Consider the following 12,689-nt stretch of genomic DNA (forward strand, 5'->3'; position numbering starts at 1 on the left):
GTCTTCGTTGTTCTTCAGTTTCATGTGTTTAGCAAATTGTATTTTATATCTTGGATATCCTAAGTTTTGGGCTAATATCCACTTATCAGTGAGTACGTATTGTGTGAGTTTCTTTGTGATTGGGTTACCTCACTCAGGATGATGCCCTCCAGGTCCATTCATTTGCCTAGGAATTTCATAAATTCATTCTTTTTAATAGCTGAGTAGTACTCCATTGTGTAAGTGTACCACATTTTCTGTATCCATTCCTCTGTTGAGGGGCATCTGGGTTCTTTCCAGCTTCTGGCTATTATAAATAAGGCTGCTATGAACATAGTGGAGCATGTTTCCTTCTTACCGGTTGGGACATCTTCTGGATATATGCCCAGGAGAGGTATTGCTGGATCCTCCGGTAGTACTGAAGTCATATTGTAGTAGTTGTAGCTTTGAAATGAAAAAAAAAAAACTATGCAAACATCCAACCCCTAAATGTCTAGAAGTTTTATGCTTCTGAACAAGCAGATTTTTGAGATATTTTTGTTCTAATTAACTCTTCAATTTTCTACTGTATATCTGTTTGCTCTAGGATGGGAACATGAATGGAACATAACTTAAAACTTCTGGGAATAAGGGAAAGGGGCTTTCAGAGGGAGACCAGGAAAGGGGATAATATTTGAAATGTAAATAAAGAAAATATCTAATAAAAATATTTTTTAAAAAGGAAATTTCAAAAAAAGTATTTTAAAAGTAAAGTAGGAAGAAATATTTTTCATTTATATTTCAAGACAATTTTTCTGAAGACTAATAATATTTCTCATGTAATAATACATTCCATGTATATTATATATTGTATATTATATACAGTATATATACTATATATAGTATATACATGTATGTATCCTTATATATACACATATTACATATAAGCTTTTATATGTCAACAAAACCTTAATATATGGTTAAATAAAAGAGAAATAGAATTGTTATATTGGAGAAAATAATATATTCAGAAAACCAAATTTTAATTATGTAAGTTGCTCTTTGTGTCTATTTCTGGGAGAATAAATTGGAGAGAAAAATTTTTAAAAATAATAAAATAAATAAAATAAAACTTCTTTGCCTGTTCTTGTGTGTTTGAGCCAATTAAGTGCCCCACAGAAGTAGCAAGAGAACAGGAAGTGCATTTGAGAACCCCAAAATACTACCAAGCAGATGATTCTGATACAATTGCACTAGGGTCTTTTTTATTCAAGCTCCAGCCTGGGCCTACCTCCAACCCTGATGCAGCAGGATGGGAGAGTGAAATCCCATTGCCAATTTTAAGCAAACATTTATAGAGGCAAGAAAACAAGTAAGGAGGTATCTAGCCTAGCACACATCTGATTGGGAGGCTATTACGGAATTTTGTTGCTCATTAAAGTAATTGGCTGGAGCTAGGAGCCACACCATAAACTTAACTGCTGCTTTCCTCCTGATTGGTGGTTGTTAGGGAGTGAAGCGCCAAGTGCAGGTTTGTTAGAGAGTGACCTGGAAACTAGTGCTGGGTGCAGGCTTGTTTGGAAGTAACCCAAAAACTGGTGCTAAGTGCAGGCTTGTTGGTTAACTCGAGTTCAGCCTCATGTCAGGCTCTCTAAGAGTCTGAATCCAAGAAGTAGTTGATCTGGTCTCTCATTAGCATGAGCAAAGTGATGAGTTTAACTCTGCTATTTATTCTCCAGCTCTCTTTATGAAGACTCAGATCCTATTAGCTGTGACTAATACTGAGACTTGCTGTGAGATTATGTCTCCTAGTAACATCAGAAGCTACACCCATAAAGTCTCAAAAACATGAGTTGAACAAGGATGATACCAATGAACATGCCAAACCAGGTAAGGCCATAATGCCTCAACCAGCCTTTTACAGAGAAATATAAGCAATGGTGGACAGTTGGGAGCAGAAGAATAGGTCTTCACAAGGGAAGAGCACACCAATTTGATCTCCAGTGCCAAATAATCAGCCCTGAAGACATATGTACAAGTCACACTATATGTACTCAGAAGGTTATTTTTTGAATGTATCATTATATTCAAATACATATGTGTGTGCAATAACAATAAATGAAAAGTGATGTAAATTTGAAGGTGAGAAGAGGTTTCGGGGAGAGGAAAGGGAAAAGAGATAAGTAAATTACAATCTCAAAAGTAAGGAAAAAAATTAACAGTCATTTACATCCCAATGGGGGAAAAAAAAAACAAAGCAAAACACAACTTCTCTCAAGCTGTCCCTTCTCTTCACTATATGATTTGTAATATATATATATATATATATATATATATATATATATATATATATATAATTCATATATCACCTGCAGTAAGTAGAGTCACTGTCTTGATCCTCATAACATCTCTCTTTATCTTTATTTATACCTTTGACTTCCCTGTCAGTTTCCTTTATCAATGACACAACAAGAGAAAATCTTCATTGACATTTAACTGGAATTAGGATCACACGAGTACACACCTCTAACAGGGCTATGATGACTTTGAATTCAGTGTTCTTTTGTTCCACCTCCCAACTGCTAGAATTGAAGGCATGAGCCATACTACACCAGAGTCCTTTGTCTTTATTACACTGTGAATCTATATAATGTTCTTTCATAGTCCCAATGGAAATCATGTGTTTAATATCTTATGTGTTCATAATGCTCTGAATCAGACATTGTATTTTTATTGCTATCAATATAAAATGATGCACTAACAAATTAGGAAGAAAAAATTATCAGAAAGTTTGAGGGAGTTCCAGGCTCCCAGTGCAGTATCAAAACAGAGGTGGAGATGCTGTGAAGGTCAAAGATGCTGCCCCTGCCACTGCTGCTGCTGAACACTTCTGTGCAGACTGTCGCCACTGGAAAGTGGAGTCTCCAATTACATTTTGTCCTCTGTCCATTAATCATATGTGTGGTGTCTAGATATAACTTCTTACCGGAAGTTTGACAATAGGAGAGGCATAATTCTTTTAAAAGAAATCAAATGTCATTGCCAACAAAATGGAGACTAATTGTTGAGATAAAGAAACAAAGCTTTCATAGAGCATCACAAATAACCATGAAATGATTTCTAAGCTCAGGAAAACGAATAGCATACACATTAGTACACAACTGAGGTAATAATGATTTTATAAACTTGGAGATGTAGGACACAAAAATAGGTCCATAAAACATCAGAGCCCCTAGAAGCTTTGTAGGTGTGGCTGCTGTGTCACATGTTCTGTAGGTGACAGAAAGGAGAGAGGCTATGTCTACACTCATTGTTCTGATAAATGAACAGCTAAATGAAAAGCAGCTTACATTCCCTGAAAAAAGCAAGGCTGCAATTATCACTAGTCAGGTGGTGGTGCAAGGGTGGAGGGTGGATACAAGGGGAGGAGAAAATGAGTGGCGGGATTGGGATGACTGGTGTGAAACTCACAAGGAACCAATAAAGTTTTAAAAATCAACCTCTCAGTGTGTCTCTGTCTCTGTGTCTCTGTCTCTCTCTCTCTGTCCCTCTGTCTCTCTGACTCTGTCTCCGTTTCTGTCTCTGTCTCTGTCTCTGTCTGTCTCTGTCTCTATCTCTCTCTCTGTCTCTCTGTCTCTCTCTTTGTGTGTGTGTGTGTGTGTGTGTGTGTGCGTGCGCGCGCGCGTGCCTGCCTGTGTGTCTGTCTGTGTCTGTCTGTCTTTGTGGGTCTGTGTGAAACCATAAACATTTAAACCATCTTCAGAAGATGAATACCACTAACCCCCAACAAAGCTCTATAGAATTAAGATATTTAATATACCTAAAAATCATATTATAGGAACTACCGAACAGTTCATATCGATGAGGTGCAGTGCATATGTGACATTCTCTGTGTGCTTTCCAAACTGAACATGGGGACTTCTGTTACATTTGCACACAGCTCTCAGAAGTATAATCTGTCCATACAGGATGGATGTGGACTCCCACAGTAAACAGACCACACGTATCTTGTCCCATTTTTTTTCAGCCCACTTTACTATCAATTACAGTGACTGTAGGCTTGGCACAGTTTTAATACAAAGATTATATGATTTTACTCGGTTATATATCAACTGTGAAGGGAAAACTCAGTATTTCTCATCTCTATTATCATGGCTTATTCTCAACACCTCCAGCAGTTATAACCTTCTATGAAAAGAAGGGATCAGACTCATGGCCTTGTCAATGTAGTCTATACTGAAACACAGGCTCATATTTTCATGTGTGAATTCCCAGTTGATCAGGTACATTAAGAACATGGTGAATAGGAGCAAACATAAGACAAGAGGTAGTTGATTTTAGTGAAAGAAATCATTTCTTGTATTTTAGGATTTTGATGGGAAATTGATTGCTTGGTCCCCAAATGCAAGCCAGTGGTTTTAAGTTCTTTCCCCATGAGTAATATCAAACCAATTGTTAGTGAAAGATGCAGGCCATTCTTTCAGGGAAGTGGTCTCAGAGACAGAAAGGGAACAAGATATTTCTGAGTGCAAAAGTACACTTCAGTGTGGCTCTCCCTTGGGACAAACACATGAGCCTTAACACGGCCATTTGCACCAGTCCAGCAGTTATAAACTGAACCTGGAGGGTATGCCTTCAGCTAAGATAGGTGGTGCAGATGGTCTCTGATCAGCTGAAGTTTGATTTTCTTGAAGATTTGTGGCTGTATTCATTCAGATCACTTAGCATCACCGAGACACATCTCAGAAGGTATGTGAAATACACAGCATCTTCAAGAGTCCAGAGTTTTGCTCAACTGGAAGAAAGAGATACAAATTGCTTCTGGAAAGACATACCTGATATTTATTCTCACCTTCTTCTACACTGTGGCTCTGTTATCCTCCAATTCTCCACCACCACCTCTGCTGGCTCTGGGAGTTTATTTGGGAACATGGTTCAAATTCTTATTCCACTGGAAACAGGGCCCTGTGGTTAGACTTCTGTTGTTGGCTGGAATCACTGTAACCATCAGTTTGTAGGGAAAATAAGCCTGAGAAATTGGTGCATTGATTTGTGTTTTCATACAAAGCACTACAGACTAGGCTTGCAGAAGTGACAGACATTTATTCTGCAGTAGCGAAGCCTAGCCATTCAAGGTCTTGCAAGCTTGGTTTGCAGTAAGGCTTCTGTCTGGCTTTCTTATAGTCTTTTCCTCTCTGCCAACCATGCTATTAGGACATCAGTCTTGTTGAGTTAAATTTCCTTGATTTCTAGAGTTTATAAATGATAATAGTAAGAAAAGTAGTGTTTGCAGGTATGATTAAGTATCTCAATTTGGACCAGTTTTCAGGAATTATATGTGTCAGACTTGAGTGCAATCACTCAGCCTCTGTCCTCAGAGAAAAAGAAAAGAAATATACACATAGGAGAGGAAAGGTAAGAGTCAATGTGATCTTGGAGACAAAGTATGTGACACAGCCACAGAGGATGCCACAGCCATCAGAAATAATCAGAAATGAAGAACAGATTCCTTATTAACCATACAGCACTCATAGCCCTGAAATTTTTTCCAGTAATTCAGATTTTAGACTCCAATCCTCCAAAGCTAAGAAAAAACAAATCTGCTGTTTAAACTGTTAAGTTGAGGGGATGGATAAGGTGACACAACAGTTAACAGTACACAATGCTTTTGCAGAAGACCTGAGATTGACTCCTAGCACTCACAAGGGGTGGCTCACACCACCAGCACCAACAAACCTTCTTCGGATCCAAGTGCATGATGTACTCATGTGTGCATATCTATAGGCAAATATGCATACATACACATGAATAAAAATAAAACAAGTCTATACTGATAAGCAGATGGTTATTTGTTTCAACATAGAATACAAACTCTCCGTCTTTCTTCACTCATATTAAAATTACATTTGAAGGAGACATTTTAATTATAGCTATTTTAAAAAGCCAATGAGTATAAGTTCAACAGAAGACATACTCCTTTTGGTATTTAAATATACACACCCCACCCCATTTTTCCCTCCAAGTATCAAACCCAACATTCTGAGAGTTTTAGCTGAGATAATACTTTAAGAGACAGATTGTTTTATACATTTTTCTTTTAGCTAAATAATTCCTTTCTACAAATTACAAGTTGAGAATTAGATTATAATAAGAATAGAAAGACTGTAGTAACAAAATACAATGACTGGTAAGACCATCATCAACTAGGTCAAAAATTTTCAGAATATATTTCCCATTGCTCCGGGACTAGCATCTACCACAATCTGAAGAGAGTATCACCAATAAATAAAAGCAAAAGGCATTGGTGCTATTAGCCTCAGGCATCTTACCTAAGCCAGAGACAACACAACGGAAAGGTTGAATGATTCAAGAACCCAGTGGCCACCTATTGCGGCTATCGTCAGGTGTTTCCGTTCTTGGTTTAAACCGAGGAATCTATATCGTCCAGTTGTGTGCAACTTTGCAGAAGCTTTCTGACTAGAGTCTCAGAAATATCTTCCATAAATGAGGTCAGTGGTGGAGTGCGTAGCGCCGAGTGTGCTTATGAAAATGGGATAAGGTGGCTCTTAAGTATCTACACCTGGAAAACATTCAAACAGCCCTTTATCCATGCCTGTGGTAAGACCTGTTCCTTCAGAATGGCAAAGTCGGGGACTCTGTGGACATGTTCTGCAGGACAAAAACTCACAAAGGGTTAAACTTATTTATATACAGCAAGTGAAAAATCGGTTCACTTTAAATTAGTGTGGTGGCAGAGGCCTTTGATTTTATCATTTGAGAAGCAGAGTCAGGTGGATCTCTAAAGCTGAGGCTAACCAGGTCTACACAGTGAGTTCTAGGAAAGCCATAGATATGAGACCCTTTCTCAACAAAAACAACCTAAATAAATAAATGAATAAACAAACAAACAAACAAACAAACATCAAATTCATTAGAGGAGGACTATAAGGGAAGAAACATTTCTTATATAAATCTAGTAACTCTTGGAGGAAAATCTGAGAAAAAGTGACACTTGAGTTTCAAGCCACTCAAACTATAGAGTCTGATTATAGCCAATAAACAAGGAGTCCCTTCTTCCACTTAGCTCAAATCCATCCTCTAGCTGGTATTTTCTGGGAATGGCAGGTATTTATTTCTGCTTGGGTTGCCATAATCAACCTTCCACAAATAGAGGGAGCCTTACAAACTGTCATTTTTTTCATCATTGTTCTGGAAGCTAGGAGTGCAAGATTAAAGTGAAGAGCTGATTTGCTGCCTCATGACCCCATTTCTTGAGGTCTTCTAACTGTGTCTTTACACAGCAATAAGAAGTGAGGGGGCCCCATGGGCTGCATATTTATTCCCATTTTTAATGACTCAACACACTCATGACCTGATAATTTTCCAAAGGCTCCAGCTCCCGATTCCTTTACATTTGAGCTGAAAAGCTCAGGACATGAATCAGAGAAGGAAAGAAAACGCAAACATCTAGTTTAGGATAGCAGCATAAAAAGAGCGGAGCTGCAAAGTCCTAGTCCCACTGCATTCATAGGATGCAGGTTCTGTTTGGAGGGCATAGCAGGGAAACAGAGGCAACTATATCTGCCCTGAGCTGTGCACAGCATTTCCCAAAGGAAATCATTTGAAGAGGAACATAAGAGGCACACACGTGAGGGCCAAATGAAGAGTTTCTTAGAAAGCAAGCAAGCAGAGGCTAACATTTCTGTGGGAAGAAGTTAAACCAGTGATTAACTTTCCTAAACAGAAGAATAATTGAGAGTATGACTCTAAATTCATAAAAAGCAAAGGATCCCAAATAAGGATGGAGCAGTTTCTGTCCAGGCCACTGACAAGAGCAGAACAAGCTACTGTCTACTGGAGACTAACAGCTGGATCTGATAGCAATGGAGACGTTTGCTTTGTGGAAAATATATATATATATATATCACATCAGACTTTACAAGAACTGTGGCCAACAAAAGATGACTAAGCACTCACTCTCCCAGTGTATTTCCTCTAGCTACCCCAGAGGATTCAGAGTGAGGGAGACAGAGAGTAAATTAGCAGGGTTCTTGAGAAAACAGAAGGTAAGTGGGTTGGTATCTCATGTTTGTATAATATGTTACTTAAACATTTTCAGTTTAGAACAAAAGCTAATAAGAGAATAAGAGAATGTCCTAGACATAGGGAACCCCAGACAGTGAAAGTGTCAGGAAAATGTCACATGGCATATTCTTAATGAGTTCAGAGCAGTCTGCGGCTATCTTCAAAAAGGAACAGAAAACCTACATTAAGGAATAAAGTGGAGTGAGCTTAGCATTAAAGTCCATCCCAGACACCGAAAATAGTAATAGCAACAACATTCATATATTATAGAGAAAACGTTTAATAATCTTAACAAAAGTGAAGAGAGAATGACAAAATTCATCAAAGAATTATGAAGATAGAAACTGAAGGAAATGAAAATATTCGCTGTCTTCAAGGATCAGATTTCAGTATAAATACTAGAGGTATCACTCAGGTCAGGTAACCATAATTTACATATAGCATATACATATACATATACATATACATATACATATACATATACATATACATATACATATACATATACATGTGTGTATATATATATATATATATATATACATATATATATATATATCACCTGTCACCTATTATTGAGAAAATTATGTGTTCATTCATGGAACAAAAACTCTAAAATTTCACTTAATGCAAAATAATTGTTAATATTTTTATTTTTGCATGTCCAAAACAGAAAATTGGGCAAGGGAACAATTAATTGTAGCTCTAAGATATAGACAAGACAATGCCTTTCTGTTATAAGTGTCAGTGTCGCACTAATTATAAGCATAGCAAAAATAATATTATAATAGTAGTGCATTATCTGAAATCTAAGCCCTAACTGTGTTTTGAAAAAAAATTCCCATAACCATTGCAAATCTTCCGTTCAGTAGTTACTATGTGTGTGCACATATGTATACATGCACAAACACCCACTTCTGTGTCATAAGGAGGAGATCATGTCTACATTTAGCAAAAGCAAGCACATAGCTGCAAATTTCAAATATATGAAAGTTTTCTTTATAATGAGCCCTTCTATATTCCACCACACAGATTCAAGTAGCTAGGTAATAAATTTTCCATAATGCAAAGCTGATCATACATTCACCCACTGAGTCAAACAATGAGCTTTGCAGGAATTGTTGAGTGACCCAGCTGTAAATACAGGATTTATTGGCCTATGAAAGAAAATTTCTTGGTGAAATTTTGCTCTCTGCCTTTTACATGGGAAAAAATAAAATCAAAGTATCTGTCGTTGTCCTCCAGTGCCAGTCAATGACACCTAAAACTTTCTCGTTACTGCTCAGAACCATTACACTGGATGGAGCACTTTAGAAAGGAGACAAGGTAAGATGTGTAGTTATATTTTGTCCACCCTGAATCACTCTAACTGGAGGTCACCCATCTCCTCAACCACAGCACAAACATATTAATGTCTGTGGGATGCAGTTCCCAGTTCAGGTAAAGCATTTGCTTAATGTGGCTTCCACTTGTTTATAACGTTAAGAAATCAAAGCTTTCTAACCTCTGGTTTTATTCAAATCGTCACACTGACATCTTGTGGCTGCAGCTGATGGAACCGGAAACTCGAAAGGGTCTGAGAGGCAATGAAGCTTCTCCTGCTGCATAATGTCATCCAGCCTGCCTGGCAGAGGCTACCCAGGCTCTGCTGCTCTAAGAAGTTATGGGATACCATGCAGGAAGGAAACTTCCATATAGTGTGGGTTTGTGGTTGCTTGGGAGGAAATGTCACATTCTAAATTAAGCATAGATGATGAAGTGAAGGTAAAAGCTGGAACTGTCTCGCTAGCAAGCACTGCATATGCTCCAAAAAAAGGACCATGATGTCAAAATCTGCTTTGGCATCTTAACTATTTTCTCTAATTTAACACGCACAGAACATATGTTCATAAAGTAGCTTTGCAGATACACAACCCTGATCAGGTTAAGCACAGAGGCCAGTCTACATACAGCATAGTCCCCTGCCTGGCTGAATCAGGGGCAGCACTGAGATCTTCCCAGGGACAAATACTTATTTCAAACACATTTTGTTGCCTTAAATTCCACAACCCCAACTATAGTTTCCCCTTCCTCCCTTCCCCTGCATCCCTCTCCCCCACCTCTACTCTGCCCCCCTACTCCCATCTGCCCTTCCTTCATTTTTCTTCAGAAAATGTCAGTCTTCCCATGAATATCAATAAATACAGCATAACAAGGTGCAGTAATACTAGATATCCTCATATTAGGTTAAATGATACAACCCACTAAGAGTAAAATAGCCCTAAAAGCAGGCCAAAATGTCAGAGGTATCCCTGACTCACTCTTTTAGGAGTCGTAAAAGACAACCAAGCTACATGAACCTAACATATATGCAAAGGACCTAGGTCAAACCGATGAAGGCTCGCTGGTTGTTGGCCCAGCCTCTGTGAGCCCCTATGAGCCCTGGTTAGTCAATCCTTTGAGTTTTCTTGTGGTGTCCTTGAACCCTCTAGCTACTACAATCCTTCCTACCCCTCTTCCATAAGATTCACCTAATGTTTAGCTGTGGTTCTCTGCATCTATTTTCATCAGTTGCTGAATGGAGCCTCTCAGATGATGATTATGATTATGCTAGACTCCTGTCTACAAGTATAGCAAAATATCATTAGCAGTCTTTTTTCCTTCCTTCCTTCCTTCCTTCTTCCCTCCATTTCTTCCTCCTCTCCTCTCCTCTCTTCCCTTTCCCTCCCCTCCCCTCCCCCCCCTCTCTCATCTCCCCTCTGAGCTATATAGACTCTAGTTCCTAGCCCTTCAGGCAATGTCACAGGTGGGCTCCCTCTCATTGAATAGGTCTCAAGACAGACCAGTCATTAGTTGATCATTCATAACTTCTGTGCATCTACCTTTACCCATATATTAGGTTTAAAAAATATTCCAGAATCGGATAATTTTCAGATGAAAGATGATGTCACCAAGTGACAAAGTAGCTCCCTTTGGGTTGGCTAAAGAGAGGGAGGAAAAGAGACAGGAAGTCTGGAAGCAACCAAGTGGGAACAAAATGACCTTTAAATAAAGGTAATAGAATCAGAAAGACTGACTGTCCTACCTTAGCTTGAGATTGTTTGCTATCTCAGACCTGTCAATGTCTATGACACTGAGAAAAGAAAGTAACAGAGCAAGAAGAATTTTCTAAGGAGCTGAACCACCGTGAAGCTGAAGAGGCTTAGATTCTACCATGTATGTGGTTGTTTACCTCTGCATATGAGTTCTCCAGGGCATGTTGTATTTCTTTCCAAAACCATATTCTCATGAGAGAATTCTACTGACTAATAAGCTCTTGCTATGCTTGACTGTGTCCAGGCTAACTTTCCTTTAAACTTTAAAATGATGTTTTCTTGGTTGTGGTCTTCTATTACACACACACACACACACACACACACACACACACACCACACAAACACACACACCACACACACACCACACAAACACACACACCACACACACACACACACACACACACACACACACACACACATAATGTGCATTATGTAAATATTTCCTTGTATTATCAAATGCTGACTTCCCTACCCCCACATCTGGTTGCAGTCCAGACATAGGCATTCTAATGCTGCCTCAATGTTGTGTAAACATTGCTCCCCATTTATTCTCTGATTTGGCAATAAAAGCTGATCAGAGCCTCTTTCTATCCAGAGGAGTGGATAGGGCTAGCGCTGGACTTCTGAACCCAGCCAGGGAAGGGGGGGGGGGGATTGTTATAAGGAGAGGGTCAAGGAACACATTGGAACAAAACTCAAGAAGGGAGAGACAGATCAATACTAAAATGCAAGTATCTTGGAAATTTTTGGCTGAAAGGTAGCCAGATTACTTTCGAGGAGTAAAACAGATTAATACTGCTCAGCTATTGGGCCATAACACTTGATTAAATAAATCTTATAGTCTCTGTCTCATTTATTTGGGAGCTAGCAGGGATTTAAAAAATATCACTTATAATATTTCACTACCAAAAACACATTCATACCTTTGTTGGAGGAAATGATTTTTACCTTCTATATTTAGCACTTCCTGTTAAGAGAGAAATAGTTAAAATGTGCCTTAGAGAATCTTACCGCACTTGTTCACATGGATACCCACTTACCTGATTCATCCTCTGTCACTCACTCCATATAACTGTCTACAGTTTGATGGGTAAGGCATACACTTTACACAGATCAATGGATTGCTAGAAACATTTGTAAAACTGACCTGCTCTTGAAAAAGAAGTGATGATTAAAAGAAATAATTTCCGTGAAAGGGAGAATTCCATGTATCTCAAATACAACTCTTCTAAAAAGCTCTGTTTAGATGATTCTTATACTGCCAAGTATCATTGCAGGAATTTCTGGTTTAGGAATATAGAGAAAAATGTATAAAGAGGCACCATTCGGGAAAGGTGAAATACTAGCTCCCATTTTAACTGATGTCTTCCCTGGCTAGTACAGTTTGTCAAAGGAACAAATTCTAGAAGATGAGAACACCAGATCTTGCAACATTTGCATTACAAATTCACAAAATGCCGGTTTGAGTTAAACATTAAGATGCAGTAGTGCATGTTTCTGTCACTGTGTGTCATAGATGGACCCCCTCCTTGCCTTCTGTGCAGGCTAAGAATCAAAGTTACTCTGTTCTGTCTG

General features: G+C 38.5%; 1 non-coding gene across 1 annotated transcript; it reads left to right on the top strand.

Annotated features, from left to right (window-relative positions):
* The first annotated feature begins 3,183 nt into the window (after nt 1–3,183).
* On the top strand, nt 3,184–3,311 carry Gm26078. The gene has a single exon (XR_003949294.1). It is a non-coding gene; the product is annotated as a small nucleolar RNA SNORA17 (small nucleolar RNA).
* Nucleotides 3,312–12,689: the final 9,378 nt, after the last annotated feature.

This window comes from Mus musculus, chromosome 1, assembly GCF_000001635.26.
Source record: "Mus musculus strain C57BL/6J chromosome 1, GRCm38.p6 C57BL/6J".
Classification (NCBI taxonomy): domain Eukaryota; kingdom Metazoa; phylum Chordata; class Mammalia; order Rodentia; family Muridae; genus Mus; species Mus musculus.